Consider the following 16,893-nt stretch of genomic DNA (forward strand, 5'->3'; position numbering starts at 1 on the left):
TCATGAGTTACTACTCTTGGATGGTGCTTTTGAAGTGAATTGTAAGCCCTCCTCCTGCAGTCTCTTCTGAGCCACTCCATAGATGTCCTTGGTCATTGACACCACCAGTCCCTTCATACGGATTTCTTCTGCAGATTGAACATCAGTTTTCACTTCACTTTTACAGACACGTTAAGGTTGTACATTCGTCTTTAGCAAAAAGTAGTGGTTCCCTGATGGCTTTAGCAAAATGGCTGATTACCTCATGAAACCATACTTAACATCTCAGACATGACAAGTGCAATGAGGACTCAATTGTACCCTACTGACCATCCAGCACCATGCGAGCAGCGATGGCAGCAGGGTTGCCCACGGTCTTGGCCATGGCAGAGTAGCCGTTGGGGTCTCTGTAGACCACCAGGCTGATGTGCTTGGTCTCAAGCTCGCCTGTGGCGTGGCGCCGGCCCACGTCATTCCTCATGATGATCATGTCCCGCTCGCCTTTATCCACAGGAGAGGACACAGATGGACCGAGAAGGAGAGAGAGGGTTATACTATTTTTAAATCATCTTTACTGCTATTTTCTGTATAAAGAAAGTAAGAGAAGGAGGAATATAAAGATTATGGAGAAAGATATACATATTGGTGTTTGTGGAAGTAAAAAAAGTAGAGGGAGAACTTCTGCACATATTACCAAAGGAGGGCTTCTAAGTGCTTAGCCAGTGAAGCAGGGTGTCTGCATGGGGGACGACCTCCTTACTCAGCATCCCGAACCCGACCATACAAACAGTATTAATTAAAGACATTTACAGAGGTTAAAGCAAAACAAATCCCATGACTGAAACTTTAGTAGATAACCATAGACTTCCAGTCATAACGCTAGTTAGCATTGGTTAGTGAAATTACAATTGCGTTCAAAAGTTTGGGATCAATTAGAAATGTCCTTGTTTTTTAAAAGAAAATCACATTTTTTTGTCCATTAAAATAACATCAAATTGATCAGAAATACAGTGTAGACACTGTTAATGTTGTAAATTATTATTGTAGCTGGAAACGGCAGATTTTTTTTAATGGAATATCCTCATGGGTGTACAGAGGCCTATTATCAGCAAACATCAATCCTGTGTTACAATGGCACATTGTGTTAGCTAATCCAAGTTTATCATTTTAAAAGGCTAATTGATCGTTAGAAAACCCTTTTGCAATTATGTTAGCACAGCTGAAAACTGTTGTCCTGATTAAAGAAGCTATAAAACTGGCCTTCTTTAGACTAGTTTAGTATCTGGAGTATCAGCATTTGTGGGTTTGATTACAGGTTCAAAATGGCCAGAAACAAAGAACTTTCTTCTGAAACACATCAGTCTAGTCTTGTTCTGAGAAGTGAAGGCTATTCCATGCGAAAAATTGCCAAGAAACTGAAGATCTCGTACAACGCTGTGTACTACTCCCTTCACAGAACAGCGCAAACTGGCTCTAACCAGACTAGAAAGAGGAGTGGGAGGCCCTGGTGGCCAACTGAGCAAGAGGACAAGTACATTACAGTGTCTAGTTTGTGAAATAGAAGCCTCACAAGTCTTCAACTGGCGGCTTCATTAAATAGTACCCGCAAAACACCAGTCTCAACGTCAACAGTGAAGAGGCGACTCCAGTTCATGCTTTTCCAGACAGTTCATCAGAGCTTGATGTATGTGCCACAACATCCATAAAGCTAGCCACTAACTGGCTAATGTTAGCTAGTCAGCTAGCTTGCTAAATCGCGATTTTCGTAAATGAACTTTATGATAAATAAATATGCATAATCGTTTGTCTACATTAACTAACATATTCCTGTCAACTGTACATGTTTTGCATGATTCGTTATGACGGTATAATCACTTACATTTGCTTCCATCCACGTAGTTTTGTCAGCCATCTTTGCTGAAGAAAGTCTAACAGTCACTAGCGCGTGCTGCAGCCTCCCCCAGGTTAAACGTCTCTAGGATGTTTAAGATATGATGCAACTGTTGACGAAAAAATATATATATTGATTTATTTAGGTGGGGCGCACACCGGTTTGGAACCACTGGCATAGAGATGTAAAGAGATCGCAACATTCTATCTGTCTCATTGGCGCTGATCATGCACTCACAGATGCCATAATGGGACAGATGTTCTCCTTCACAGTGACTGAGAACTTTAACCTCTGCATTTAGCAAAGATATGAGTACAACATTTTGAACGGTATCTGGTCAGGACATGAGCCTCTCACCACTCCATCTTGAAGTCTTCTTGGCCGATGATGTCGTAGACTGCTCCCTCAAATGCACCATTAGAGATAGACAGGGACAAGCCCATCTGTATACTCAGCAGCTCTTTCTGTTGCACAGGGATTTTTTGTTGTTTTTGTTCAGTCTTGTCAGTCAAATCTCCATTGTAGCTCTAGTGTATAAGTGATTCAGCGTTTGCTAGGTGTATCCTGGTATTTTAATAACCATTTATGAAAAGCACATTCTAAATTAAGTTCTAAGTAAATTATAGGACAAGTATTGTTTTTTTAAACAAAATCTAAAATATTTATGTAAATTAACTGAATCCCAACGTTATATTCCATTTAGTTTGAATTCTTCTCCGTGTGCGAGCATGAACAGACTTTAATCACCACAAAAGTAACGCTCCAGTCCAACAAAATGGAATATACCGTTGAGGATAAAGTTTGGAATGACAATTTATTGTGTACAACATCTAAAGACCTTCATCACTATACTGAGAGCATTGCTGCTTCTCAAAGGACGTATTTGGGCGTTTTTGGAGCCTTTGTTAATGTTTTATCTGTGCCCCTGCAACTGCAGAACGAGCCTGAGGAAGTATTTCGCTGGTGGGGTAAGCTTCATAAAACCAAGTGAAATTGCAAAAAAAAAAATGTAAAGGTAAAAAAAATAGAGATTTGGTTCCAAAAAAGTTAACTTGTCTTTTAAAGCTGTTATAAGTATCATTATATTTACCCAGGAGACAGGAGCTCTAGCTCTAGCAGGGGTCAGTGTTGATCAGACCCAGCTACACAAAGCCACTCATGGACTTGGAGAAACCCTGTTGGACAAGAAATACAACATTTATCCAAAGCGACACAGAACTATCGAGATTGACAGTAACGCCATACTCACCACCCTGGTGTTGGAAGTACCTTGAAGCGGAGTGGTCCTCTGATGAGTGTGTGGGCCGGCTCGATGCCGTATTGCTCGGCCGTATTGCTCTCGCGGTTGGGGAAACCCTCCAGGTGGAAGCCAGGCATGAAGTCCATGGGAGACGTAGACTCCATCAGAGTTCCTTCCGCTAGGATGCTCACCACCTGGGGGACATAGAGGAGGATGAAGTTACTCCTAGACACTGATCCTGGATCCGTTTCTCAATTCTGGCCCTAATGGTTAAGTTTAGGATTTGGGGAGGATCTGCTCATCCTAGATGGCTACTGTGCCTTGTTGTCCTTGAGGAAGATGGCAGGGCTGATGGTATTGAGGAGGACTCCATAAAGGACTCCAGCTGAATTTGTAGTGCAGAGGATTGTCTGAGCACTCTAGTACAGGGAGTCCACCACAGAATGAGCTGTATGACTCAATCTAAACACACACACACACACGTAAATGGATTTACAAACACAATTTGCACGTACACATCTATCAAATGTTTTGTGCATGGACTAGTCAAATGCGTGGTCAACATGCTGGCCCATTTGTCCATTTTCCTGTGTGATAGTACGGTCCGTTCATCTTCACGTCAAGATGGGGGGGAAATGAACAAATCAAAGACGCATGGTGTTTCAATCTGTTGGGCCCGCAATCAATATGGCTGCCAATGAAACTGACAAGATGCCACTCATCCCTTCGACATACGCTCAATCAATCATTATGTGCACAGCACATACACAGACACACACATGCACACAATCCCGTATGTGTACAGATTCCACACTCACCAAAACACTTTCTTTCAAAAGCACAAATCACTTATACTAGATTCTTTCACAATCTCCCTCACGTTTCACTCACAGTGCAGCCGTCCGCCTTGGCTTGGTCGATGCACTCCATAGCCAGCATGTGGTCGATGCCAGGGTCCAGGCCCATTCACTATGGTGATGCCAGCTTCCTCAGCACTGAAAGGAAACACACAGACAAACACACTCAGCCACACCAGCCCCACGTAGAGACAATATATTCACTTGACTAGTAGCTTATCCTGCCTAATGCCATCTCAAGCAATTAGATCAAGTGTCTTGCTGCATGCCTGTAGCTTACATCTAGTCAATTGTGTATCAAATAGCCCATGATTAGCATTAAAAGGTCCAATGCAGCCATATTTATCTCAATATCAAATAATTTCTGGGTAAAAATGATTGGGTTATAATCAAGTACCTTACTTTGATTGTTTAAAAAATATATATATGTCAAAAAGAAACAACAATAGCTTCTTAGCAAAGAGCAATTTCTCAAGCAAGAATTTTGCTAGGAGTGTCTGGGAGTGGTCTGAGGGAGGGGCCTAATAGGATGAGCCTAATGGGAGGGATATGTAACCTGAAAACTCAGGTTGTTATTGGCAGAGAGGTTTGAAACCCCCTTTGTTATTAACTTGTACTGCCCGGTGACATCACCAGGCAAGCCAAAACTCCATCCCAGCTAAACAGGCTTAAATTTCAGGCGTTCTTTTCAAACAGCTCTTACACTAAAAGGGCGTTATCATAATTTTCACAGTATTATACACCTCATCGTGTGAAAATATGTACAAAACACACTGAGCATGTAAAACATTGGCACCTGCTCTTTCCATGACATACACTGACCAGGTAAATCGAGGTGAAAGCCATGATCCCTTATTGATGTCACTTGTTAAATCCACTTCAATCAGTGTAGATGACAGGGAGGAGACGGGTTAAAGAGCGATTTTTAAGCTTTGAGATAATTGAGACGGATTGTGTATGTATGCCATTCAGAGGGTGAATGGGCAAGACAAAAGATTGAAGTGCCTTTGAACAGGGTATGGTAGTCCAGGGTGCAACTCAATATTAGGAAGTTGTTCCTAATGTTTGGTATACTCAATGTACAATACACAGGGAAATCCATTTTTTTTTAGTTCACTGGACCCTTAAGACAAGATAAAACACATTCTCCATTAAATTTCCACTTCTACAGAGATGTTTTCTCCTAACCCTACCCCTCTCACTCCTACTTTAAAAACCAGAAGAATCCTCTCTCCATGCACTTCTCTCCCACCTCTGTTGAAGGTCCTTCATGGCTTGACTCGGGTAGCTGGCAGTCACCATGTTCACCTTCTTGTTGATGCAGTGCTTGGCGATCACTGGGTGATACCCATACGGCAGCATACTGAAACATAAATGGCAGAGTACACGTGACAATGACACATTTTCACCTCTCGTTCACCTCGTGTGTGTGTGTGTGTGTTTGTGTGTGTGTGTGTGTGTGTGTGTGTTTCTGAACCTTTATTTTGACAGGGAAGACATATTGAGACCTTGGTCTTTTTTCCAAATGCGCCCTGTATATTGTATAATCCAATATAAAATACACATTAAACACACACACAGGTTGTTAGAAATGTTATTTACATAAGTGTTCAGACCCTTTACTTTGAGACTCAAAATTGAGCTCAGGTACATCCTGTTTCCATTGATCATCCTTGAGATGTTTCTACAACTTGATTAGAGTTCACCTGTGGTAAATTAAATTGATTGGACATGATTTGGAAAGGCACACACCTGTCTATATAAAGATCCCACAGTTGACAGTGCATGTCAGAGCAAAAATCAAGCCATGAGGTTGAAGGAATTGTCCGTAGAACTCTGAGACAGGACTGTGTCGAGGCACAGATCTGGGGAAGGGTAGCAAAACATTTTTGCAGCATTGAAGGTCCCCAAAAACACAGTGGCCTTCATCATTCTTAAATGGAATAAGTTTGGAACCACCAAGACTCTTCATAGAGCTGGCCATTCGGGCAAACTGAGCAATCAAAGGAGAAGGGCCTTGTTCAGGGAGGTGACCAAGAACCCAATGGTCACCCAGAGAACACTAGAGTTTCTCTGTGGAGATGGGAGAACCTTTCAGAAGGACAACCCTCTTTGCAGCACTCCACCAGTCAGGCCTTTATGGTAGACTGGCCAGACGGAAGACACTCCTCTGTAAAAGGTACATGACAGCCTGCTTGGAGTTTGCCAAAAGGCACCTAATGATGCTCAGACCATGAGAAACACGATTCTTGAGTCTGATGAAACAAGATTGAACTCTTTAGCATGGATGCCAAGCGTCACACCTGGAGAAAACCTGGCACCATCCCTACGGTGAAGCATGGTGGTGGTAGCATCATGCTGTGGGATGTTTCTCAGCTGCAGGGACTGGGAGACAGGATTGAGGGAAAGATAAACGGAGAAAAGTACAGAGAGATGAAAACCTGCTCCAGAGCACTTAGGTTAACGCAGGAGTGGACAAGTCTCTGAATGTCCTTGAGTGGCCCAGCCAGAGGCTGGACTTGAACCCGATCGAACATCACTGGAGAGACCTGATAGAGCTTAAGAGGATCTGCAGAGAAGAATAGGAGAAACACCCCAAGTACAGGTGAGCCAAGCTTGTAGCGTCATACCCAAGAAGACGAGCTGTTATCCCTACCAAAGGTGCTTTAACAAAGTACTGAGTAAAGGGTCTGAAAACTTATGTAAATGTGATATTTCATTTTTGTATTTTTTTAACGAATTAGCAAGAATTTCAAACAAATCTGTTTTTGCTTTGTCATTATGGGGTAATGTGTGTAGATGAGGTATGAAGAACAATTTAATCAATTTTAGAACAAGGCTTTAATTAACCTAACAAAGTGTGGAAAAAGTCAAGGAGTTTGAATACTTTCCTGAGGCCCTGTATATTATATGCCTTCAGAAAGTATTCACACCCTTTGACCTATTCCACATTTTGTTTAGCCCTCCTTCATTTAAAATGTATTAATATGAGATTGTGTCCTTGGCCTACACGCAATGCCCCATAATGTCAGAGGAATTATGTTTTAAAATTAATAAAAAATGAAACCCTGCACATACAATTATCTGTAAGGTCCCTCAGCTGAGCAGTGAATTTCAAACACAGATTCAACCACAACGACCAGGGAGGTTTTCCAATGCCTCGCAATGAAGGGAACCCATTGGTAGATTAGAAAAATAAAAAAGCAGACATATAATATCCCTTTGAGCATGGTGAAGTTATTTATTACACTTTGGATGGTGTATCAATATACCCAGTCTCTACAAAGATACTATCATGTTTCAGGTAAGACCCAGATCCAGACAACGTCGAAATAACAACAGTTTATTAATCGAACAGGGGCAGGCAAAAGGCTGGAGACAAAGGGCTGTGAGACATGGGTTTAACTCTGGACACATGGAAGGTAGGATGTCTCCGTGGCATTGAGGCGATGGGAGAAGAAGGAGCAGGGATGTAGCTTGAGGTCCAGGGCAGAATGCTGGGACAGGACAGCCCCCACTCTGACATCCGAAGCATCGGCCTCCACCACGAACTGACAGGACGGGTCAGGATGAACCAAGATGGGAACTGTGGTGAAGCAATGTTTGAGGTCCCGGAAGGCAAGGTCAGCAGCATGGGACTACGTGAACGGAACCTTGGGCGAGGTGAGTGCTGACAGGGGAGAAACCAGGGTGCTGTAACCCCGGAAAAAGCGCCGATAGAAGTTGGCGAACCCCAGGAAACATTGCAGCTGCACCCTGGAAGTAGGCTGGAGCCAATCCACCACCACTCTCACCTTCCCGGGATCAGATTTGTACACTCCCTGCAGTGATGATGTAACCCAGAAAAGGGATGGTGGAGCGATGTAACTCTGGTAAAATCTGTGCCGGCTCCACGCACCAGGTCTCCAGTACACCTGCCCAACCCTGTACATCCTGTGCCAGCTCCTCGCACTTGCCCTGAAGTGTGTGTCACCTGTCCGGTACCATGTGTGCCAGCTCTACGCACCAGGTCTCCAGTGCGCCTCCACAGCCCAGCACGTCCTGTGCCAGCTCCCCGCACTCACCGTGTGAAGTGTGTCATCGTTCCGGGACAATTTGTGCCGGCTCTACTCACCAGGTCTCCATTGCGCCTCCACAGCCCAGCACGTCCTGTGCCAGCTCCCCGCACTCACCGTGCAAAGTGTGTCATCTGTCCGGAAACAATTTGTGCCGGCTCTACGCACCAGACCTCCAGTACGCCTCCACAGCCGAGTACGCCCTGTGCCAGCTCCACACACCAGGCCTCCAGCGACGGTCTGCAGTCCAGAGCCTCCAGCGACGATCTGCAGTTCAGGCCCGGTATCCAGCCCAGCTCCATGGCCGGAGCCTTCCTTTGCGCCGGTGCCCAGTCCAGGCAGGGTGTCCAGTCCCACTCCAAGGCCGGAGCCTTCCTCTGCGCCGATGACCAGTCCAGGCACGGTGTTCAGCCCGGGTCCAAGGCTGGATCCGCGGGATGAGCGGTTCTTCGTCCCGCACCAGAGCCGCCACCGATGCTAGATGCCCACCCTGACCCTCCCCTATAGAGTACTGTCACACCCTTACCATAGAGAGCCTTTTTATTCTCTATTTTGGATAGGTCGGGGTGTGACTAGGGTGGGTAATCTAGGTTGTTTATTTCTATGTTGGCCGGGTATGGTTCCCAATCAGAGGCAGCTGTTTATCGTTGTCTCTGATTGGGGATTATATTTAGGCAGCCATTTCCCCACTGGTTTTTGTGGGATCTTGTTTATGTGTAGTTGCCTGTGAGCACTTCATTGACATCACATTTAATTTGTTCTTTATTCTTTTGTGCGTTACACTTCAATAAATATGTGGAACCCATATCACGCTGCGCTTTGGTCCGAATGGTCTTACGACAATCCTAGAAAACCTGGTTCAGTCTGCTTTGCAACAGACACTGGGAGACAAATTCACAGCAGGACAATAATCTAAAAGAAAACACCAATTATACACTGGAGTTGCTTACAAAGATGACATTGAATGTTCCTGAGTGGCCTAGTTACAGCTTTTGTGTTCATGTTTTTGTAATTGTTTATAAAACAAAAAAACACAAACGAACAGAAATACACATCCCCCACCTAATCCCACCCACAGGATCTAGTGATGCACCGATATGACATTTTTGGCCAATAACGATATCCAATATTTTCCTTGTCAAACAAAATTTACGATGCCGATACCGATAACCGATATTTAAAATGTTTGCGGCCTTTTAAGCATTCTAGTACAGTTAAATAGTTAACACACACACATGGACTCCGCGGTCTAAGGCACTGCATCTCAGTGCAAGAGGCATCACTACAGTCCCTGGTTCTAATCGAGGCTGTATCACATCCGGCCATGATTGGGAGTCCTATAGGGCTGCGCACAATTAGCCCAGCGTTGTCCGGGTTTGGCCGGGGTAGGCCGTCATTGTAAATAACTTTCTTGCCTAGTTAAATAAAGGTTACACACACACCAAAAAGTTATTTTGTTGGCATTTACGTATGTCCCAATTACCAGCACTTACTTGCTGTGCTGTTTCGTTGTTCATTTGTTCAGTTGTTTAATTCTCAAGCATAATTTCATCATACATGTCAAGCAGTGAAGTTTCAGCTCTGTCTGTCTGTGGCCATTCTTCCTTGGTGCGCACTGTCACAGTGTCCATTTCTATCTTGTCCAGCTGTGTATGTAACATTTCACGTAAACCCTGTTTCTTGTCTGCATCGAAGTAGCGGTCCTTGTACATAGCATCGAGCATGGTGGCGACACAGTAAAGAGAGAATGCCACCGAATCGCTTTTTCACAGCCTTTGATGGCAGTTTTGTTGAGCAGGCATTTCAATGCCATGACAGAGGGTATCACGTCTGCTGCAGGCGCAGTTGATGAGCTTATTTCTCCAGTCAGTTGTTTGAATGGAGCTAGTTACCAAGTTTCAAACATGTTCTCAAATGCCACTGAAATGGCAGCAGCGGTATGACAACCAGCACATTCATGAGCATGTAATACAAAATCCTCGACGACCCACTGTGTTGTCAGAGTCAGCATGCTCATGAGGCAGATATCACAGTCCAAATGTAAGTCGTGAAGCTAATAGCAGTGACGCTATTACTGTGTAACTCCGGTAGGGCAACATCTGAAAAATAGCGCACTTGGTAGTGTGTTCCGGTGCTTGACCAGTCGGCGAAAGCCAACATCACCCACGACAGAGAACAGTTGATTGTCAAGGGCAATGAATTCCATTATCTTGGCGTTAATGGATTTCGCCCTTTGAGTTGTCTCGCTGAAATGTTCTTATTCTTTCAAATGACTGCTCGACTTGTGGACTGCTCGATCCACACAGCAGACATTGTGGGCTAGGTTAGGAATGCTGTGTTGCACGTGTAGTGCAACATTTTATGTGGAGTCATTACGTCATGTACCTACGTTACATAGGTATGACATTGGTTTTGCATATTGACGTTAAACTAAACAGCGGGCCAATGCTGATGTTGGCATTTTTTGCCAATATCGGCCCGATTCCGATATGTTCACTGATATATCGTGCATCCCTAACAGGATCTGCTTATTTAAGTACATATCTTAAAGTAATAATTTCATACTGCCAAGTATTGTCGTCCATATGTTAATATCCTCTGATTTTTTTACCATGCAGTTGAGAGATTGACAGTTCAGGTAGTGCTATGTCTATAATAAATAAATAAATGCATTTCTGATGTGGCAGTGTGTGTGGGTCTTGCCATCGTAAGGCAACCATTCTCTTGGCTGCTGTTGGGCCTCCTCTGCCTGTATGTTAAGTTCAGTGAAGTCATCAATAAGCATTAGCACATTGGGCAGACATGGGATGGGTTTAGACAAAATGTCTGATAATGACAAAAGCCACAGATTGCCAAAGGAAGACAACTTCTGGGCATTTCCAGACCATATGAATAAATGTGCCAGGAGTACCATGGAGCAGAGCATACAGACCGGGGTTGAGTTTATGTTCATCTGGAAAAGTTTTCTGGAGTAGCATAACTCACATGGGCAAAATCACCTTTGGTGATTTGAGTTTATTGATGAAAATATGATGTTGGGACCAGACCGTAATCCAGTTAATATTTACTGCTGGTACATCTTTGTTCCATTTTGAACGGATTGGTAATATGTTGGTTTGAATATATATCATTTGGAGAGAATGCAATTACTTACCCTTGCTGTCGATATTTTGTGGATAGGATGGGATAATAGATCACAACCCCAAGGTACGCCATAAGCATGTAGGTAAAAAAATAAAATAAATGAAGATCCAGCCAGATTTTATTGCTTTATTCAACACACGTAGGCTACAATACTACAATAGAATTCCTCTCTCACTCCAAGCTGGAAAAGATATTGGCTGGCCACCCAACCCAAAATGAGACTGTAATTATTAAACAATGGCATATGGGGTGGATGATTAATAATATATTTTCAATGGCTCCCCATTGAACGCCATATTGTAAGCATTTGCGTGATGATATGGCCAAAGGTAAGTTTGGCTTTTTTGATAGAGATGTTGGAATACACCTGATCTTGGAGCCTGTGCGGCTTTGCTAAATTCTCCTCCAGGGGGCGCCAGGCCATTGGGACATTGGGTATGCAGTTTCTTCCAATATCCCAGTGGAGGTGAGAGGGGAATCCAAGAGCTGTAGAGGGTTATCAGAGGAAGTATGTTCATCTTAATGATGGAAATGCATGTCTGAAAAGAGATGTGCAATTTGTGCATTGAGACCATCTTTGTAGGTCTAAAATTACAGTTACTGTTCTGACAACAACCAACTTGACAGAGCTTGAAGAATTTAAAAAGAATAACGTGTAAATATTGTACAATCCAGGAGTGCAATGCTCTTAGAGACTTACCTGGAAGACTTCCAGCTGTAATCGCCACCAAAGGTGATTCTAACATGGCATGGCAAGGCGACTGGTAATATGGCAGAATATAAACAGTGTAGTTATTCACTCTGCAAGCCAATCAAACAAGCTAAACGTCCGTATAGAGATCAAGTGGAGTCGCAATTCAACGACTCAGACACGAGACGGATGTGGCAGGGACTACAGACAATCACAGACGACAAAAGGAAAACTAGACACGTTGCCGAGACCGACTTCTTGCTTCCGGACAGGCTAAACACATTCTTCGCACGCTTTGAGGATAACACAGTGGCACCAATGTGGCCCGTTACCAAGGACAGTGGGCTCTCCTTCTCCGTGGCCGACGTGAGTAAAACATTTAAACGTCTTAACCCTCACAAGACTGCCGGCCCAGACGGCGCAGACCAGCTGGCTGGTATGTTTACGGGCATATTCAATCTCTCCCTATCCCAGTCTGCATTCCCCACATGCTTCAAGATAGCGACCATTGTTCCTGTACCCATGAAGGCAAAGGTAACTGAACTTAATGACTATCACCACGTAGCACTCACCTCTGGCGTCATGAAGTGCTTTGAGAGACGAGTCAAGGATAATATCACCTCTACCTTACCTGCCACCCTAGACCCATAGATCCACAGACGATGCTATCGCCATTATTCTGCACACTGCCCTATCCCATCTGGACAAGAGGAATACCTATGTAAGAATGCTGTTTATTGGCTATAGCTCAGCATTCACCAGCATAGTACCCTCCAAGCTCATCATTAAGCTTGAGGACCTGTGCAACTGGGTCCTGGACCTCCTGACGGGCCACCCCCGGATGGTGAAGGTAGGAAACATCACCTCCACTCCGCTGATCCTCAACACTGGGGCCCCAGAATGGTACGTGCTCAGCCCCCTCCTGTACTCCCTGTTCACCCATGACTGCGTGGCCAAGCACGCCTCCAACTCAATCATCAAGTTTGCATACGACACAACAGAAGTAGGCTTGATTACCAACGATGACGAGACAGCCTAAAGGGGGAGGTGAGGGCTCTGGGAGTGTGGTGCCTGCAAAACAACCTCTCACTCAACATCAACAAAACAAACGTGATGATTGTGACTTCAGGAAACAGCAGATGGTGCACCCCCCTATCAACATTTACGGGACCGCAGTGGAGAAGATGGAAAGCTTCAATTTCCTTGGCGTACACTTCACTGACGAACTGAAATGGACTACCCACACAGACAGTGTGGTGAAGAAGGCGCAACAGAGCCTTTTCAACCTCAGGAGGCTGAAGAAATTTGGCTTGTCACCTAAAACCCTCAAAAACTTTTACAGATGCACAATTGAAAGTATACTGTCGGGCTCAGTATACTTTCAGATACAGTATACTGTATCACCGCCTGGTACGGAAACTGCACCACCGGCAAACGCAAGACTCTTTTGAGGGTGGTGTGGTCTGCCCAACGCATTACCGGGGGCAAACTACCCCCCCTCCAGGACACCTACAACACCCGATGTCACAGGAAGGCCAAAAGGATAATCAAGGACATTAACCACCCGAGCCACTGCCTGTTCACCCCGCTATCATCCAGAAGGTGAGGTCAGTACAGGTGCATCAAAGCTGTGACCGAGAGACTGAAAAACAGCTTCTATCTCAAGGCCATCAGACTGTTAAACAGCCATCACTAGCACATTAGAGGCTGCTGCCTATAGGCACAGACTAGAAATCACTGGCATCTTTAAGGAATAGAATACTAGTCTGGCATTAATCATCTCATGTGAACACTATCGTTCAAAGGTTTGGGGTCATTTAGAAATGTCCTTATTTTCGAAAGAAAAGCAAAAAGAATTATCCATTAAAATAACATCAAATTAATCAGAAATACAGTGTAGACATTGTTAATGTTGTAAAGGACTATTGCAGCTGGAAACGGCAGATTTTCTAAGTTACATAGAGAGTTACATTGCACACCCTTTAGTTTCCTATAAAATTGGTATATTTTATTTTACTTTCATTTATTAAGTTACATTTTTTACTTTGAATTTCAATAGCTATAGCTATATCTATATATATCTATATATATATATATACATACAGTACCAGTCAAAACTTTGGACACACCTACTCATTCAAGGGTTTTTCTTTATTTTTACTATTTTCTACATTGTAGAAATAACAAGGATAATCAGTGCCACTTTGAAAATCAAATGCTTAAAGCTAGTTAGTTGCGACATCCATTTTTGGATTTACAAATAAATGATATATAGGCTACCCTTGAATCTTGAAGAATATAACTTATAAATGCTTTATGAGCTTAGTTCAACTGTTGTACCTCATCAGAACCCAAAACATAAGCTTGATTTACTTCAAATGTTTGTAAACAATGTAAATGTAAATGTCAAAACATGGTTAAATCTAAATCTAATCTAAATGTCAAAACATGGTTAAATCTAAATCTAATCTAAATGTAAATGTCAAAACATGGTTAAATGTATAATGTTGCTATTGTGGATGATCAGCCCTTGCATCCATAGCTCTGTCTATGAATTTGAGTGTGGTAGCATTTCTCCTTCCCTTTTCGGAAAGCCTGGTAAATCCCGGTGAAGTCCATTCCAGAAAGCAGCTACAAAGGGGCTTTGCAAACCAATCACGTCAAACCAATCAAATGCCTTGCTTGGACGGAGAAACAAAATACATAGCTTCAGCAATCCGGGGTTAATATCATTGATTAAAACCCCCATCGAAATATGTGTATGTATGCCGTGTTTGTGGTGACTTTCAATATCAATAAATCACAGACTGTTGGCTACACTTGATGCACTAAACATTTACTATAGCCTGTAGGTAGACACGCCCTCCCGAGTGGCACAGCGGTCTAAGGCACAGCATCTCAGTGCTAGAGGCGTAACTACAGACACCCTGGTTTGAATCCAGGCTGCATCACAACCAGCCGTGATTGGGAGTCCCATAGGGTGGCGCACAATTGGCCCAGCATCGTCCGGGTTTGGCAGGTGTAGGCCGTCATTGTAAATAATTTGTTTTTCACTGACTTGCCTAGTTAAATAAATGTTAAATAAATATAAATGAATGCCATAACCAGGGCTGGCTCCAGGCGTAAACGACATAAGTGAAATGTTTCTCCAACCCATGGCCAAATGGGTCGAATTTCTGGAAATGTCCTTTAAAATGGCAAAAAGTTCTCTCTGCCCCATGGCAAAATAAAATAAGCAGAATTGCATGAAATGTGTTACAAAATTGCTACATTTTCTCTCTGTGTGGCAAAACATGTAGAACTGCAGAGAATGTGCTTTAAACTGCACCATTTTCTCTATGCCCATGGCGAAATGTGTTTCATGAAATTAACATTAAATCTTACATTTTTCTCTCAGTCATCAAGTGGGGGGGCCACCAACCAAAATCTCGCTTATGGCCCCAAAATGCTAGAGCTGACCATAGCCATAACTTATATATTTTTTGTAGTGTTCAAGCAAAGCAGTTGTAATGCCATCATTTACTAGGAAAGCAGTGATGAACATTACATGGGTAGGGTTCTTGAATTCAAACATCCAGTCAAAATGTAGCTACTGGAATCCAGTGGAGCATTGTAGCCATTCTGGCTAATACAAAATTATCCTGGCCGCCAAACAAGGTGTGACAACAACGTAACTTTGGAGGTATGGCCACGGAAGACTACATGTCCCCAGGCCCATCCCTCAGCATTTCCCCCGAACAGAGGCGGGATGACCGCTTTATTATTGTTTCAATTAAGTATTCCAGCTTTACTAGGATTTTTTAAATGATAAACGCATTTATATTTTCATATTAGTGTGTATGATTAAAACCACATCAATTGCAAAGTTAAAATGAAAATCGAAAATGTCTCATTTAAAATTGGCAGGTAAAAATGTATTCTAAACAAAATTGGGAAATGGCAAAAACTTGTAAATGGAATGTGTTAAAGTGAAATTGAAACTGTATTTTTTTCCGGTTAGACATACTAATCATGCATGTGTGGTCGCTGAACAACCTCAGTTACAATGCAGCATCCTTTGACCTCCTCCTCTTCACAGAGACCCATCTGAGCCTGAGGAGTCTGTCTTGTGATGGTGTTGTGATTATTCTTCTCTTTCAAAGTGTGCCTGCGGTGTGGTCAAGTAGCTGCTTGTGTGACAAAGGTGGTTCAGTGACCAAGCACCTGTGATGAGTAACGATGTCTGATGTTGAGTAACTTTGCCTGTGACAAGAAAAATTGCATTGGCTCCCCAAGCTAAATTGCCTAGGCTTTGGGTTAGCATGCCAAATGTTATTTTGGTGTAAAGGAAATCGGGTCTGATCCCTGTTGTTTACGCTAAAATCAATAGACAGAGCGTGTGACGTGGCTAGGATGTAGCAATGCACGATGGAGTCATGTTGATCTCGTGGTTCAGCCTCCAGGAAACAATTTGCATACACTTTGAAAATGAAAAAAATTGTACATTGGGCAATTGGAAAATTTCACTTTGAGAATTTCATTTAGAATTTTCTGTTTACCATTTTCCATTTTCGATGTACCATTTAGCATTTTCATTTAGCATTTTCGATTGTCATGTTAACACTGCAATTTCATTGTGACACGAATCATGCACACTGATATGAAAATAGAAATGCATTTGTCATTTTGATATTCCAATTTAGCATTTCATTTTTAAAGTCGCACTGATTATCCTCCATACAAGCAAAAAAAAAAACCCACATCTTATTTTTTAATAGAAATAAAGATGCTGATGACATAGATCTAATTATCACTACAACAATCGTAGGCCTATGATGATGATGATGACAATAATAACAGTAAAGTTATATTAGGATATTATTATTACTATTAATACTACTACTGTTATTATTAACCCGAATATTTCCTCTCACCATCATACAATACTTTGGCCTAGGCTATGTCCATCACTTTCTAAATAATGGAACTCCTTTTCTTAATCATGCCAGTCAAATAAGATATCGGACACAATATGACATATACAGAGTTTCATTTTA

At 42.9% G+C, this 16,893-nt stretch overlaps 1 pseudogene; it reads right to left on the reverse strand.

Annotated features, from left to right (window-relative positions):
• On the reverse strand, nucleotides 1-5,329 carry LOC115134655 (alpha-aminoadipic semialdehyde synthase, mitochondrial-like; annotated as a pseudogene).
• Between the last annotated feature and the right edge of the window lie 11,564 nt (nucleotides 5,330-16,893).

The sequence above is a fragment of the Oncorhynchus nerka genome, linkage group LG9a (genome assembly GCF_034236695.1).
Source record: "Oncorhynchus nerka isolate Pitt River linkage group LG9a, Oner_Uvic_2.0, whole genome shotgun sequence".
In the NCBI taxonomy this organism is placed as follows: domain Eukaryota; kingdom Metazoa; phylum Chordata; class Actinopteri; order Salmoniformes; family Salmonidae; genus Oncorhynchus; species Oncorhynchus nerka.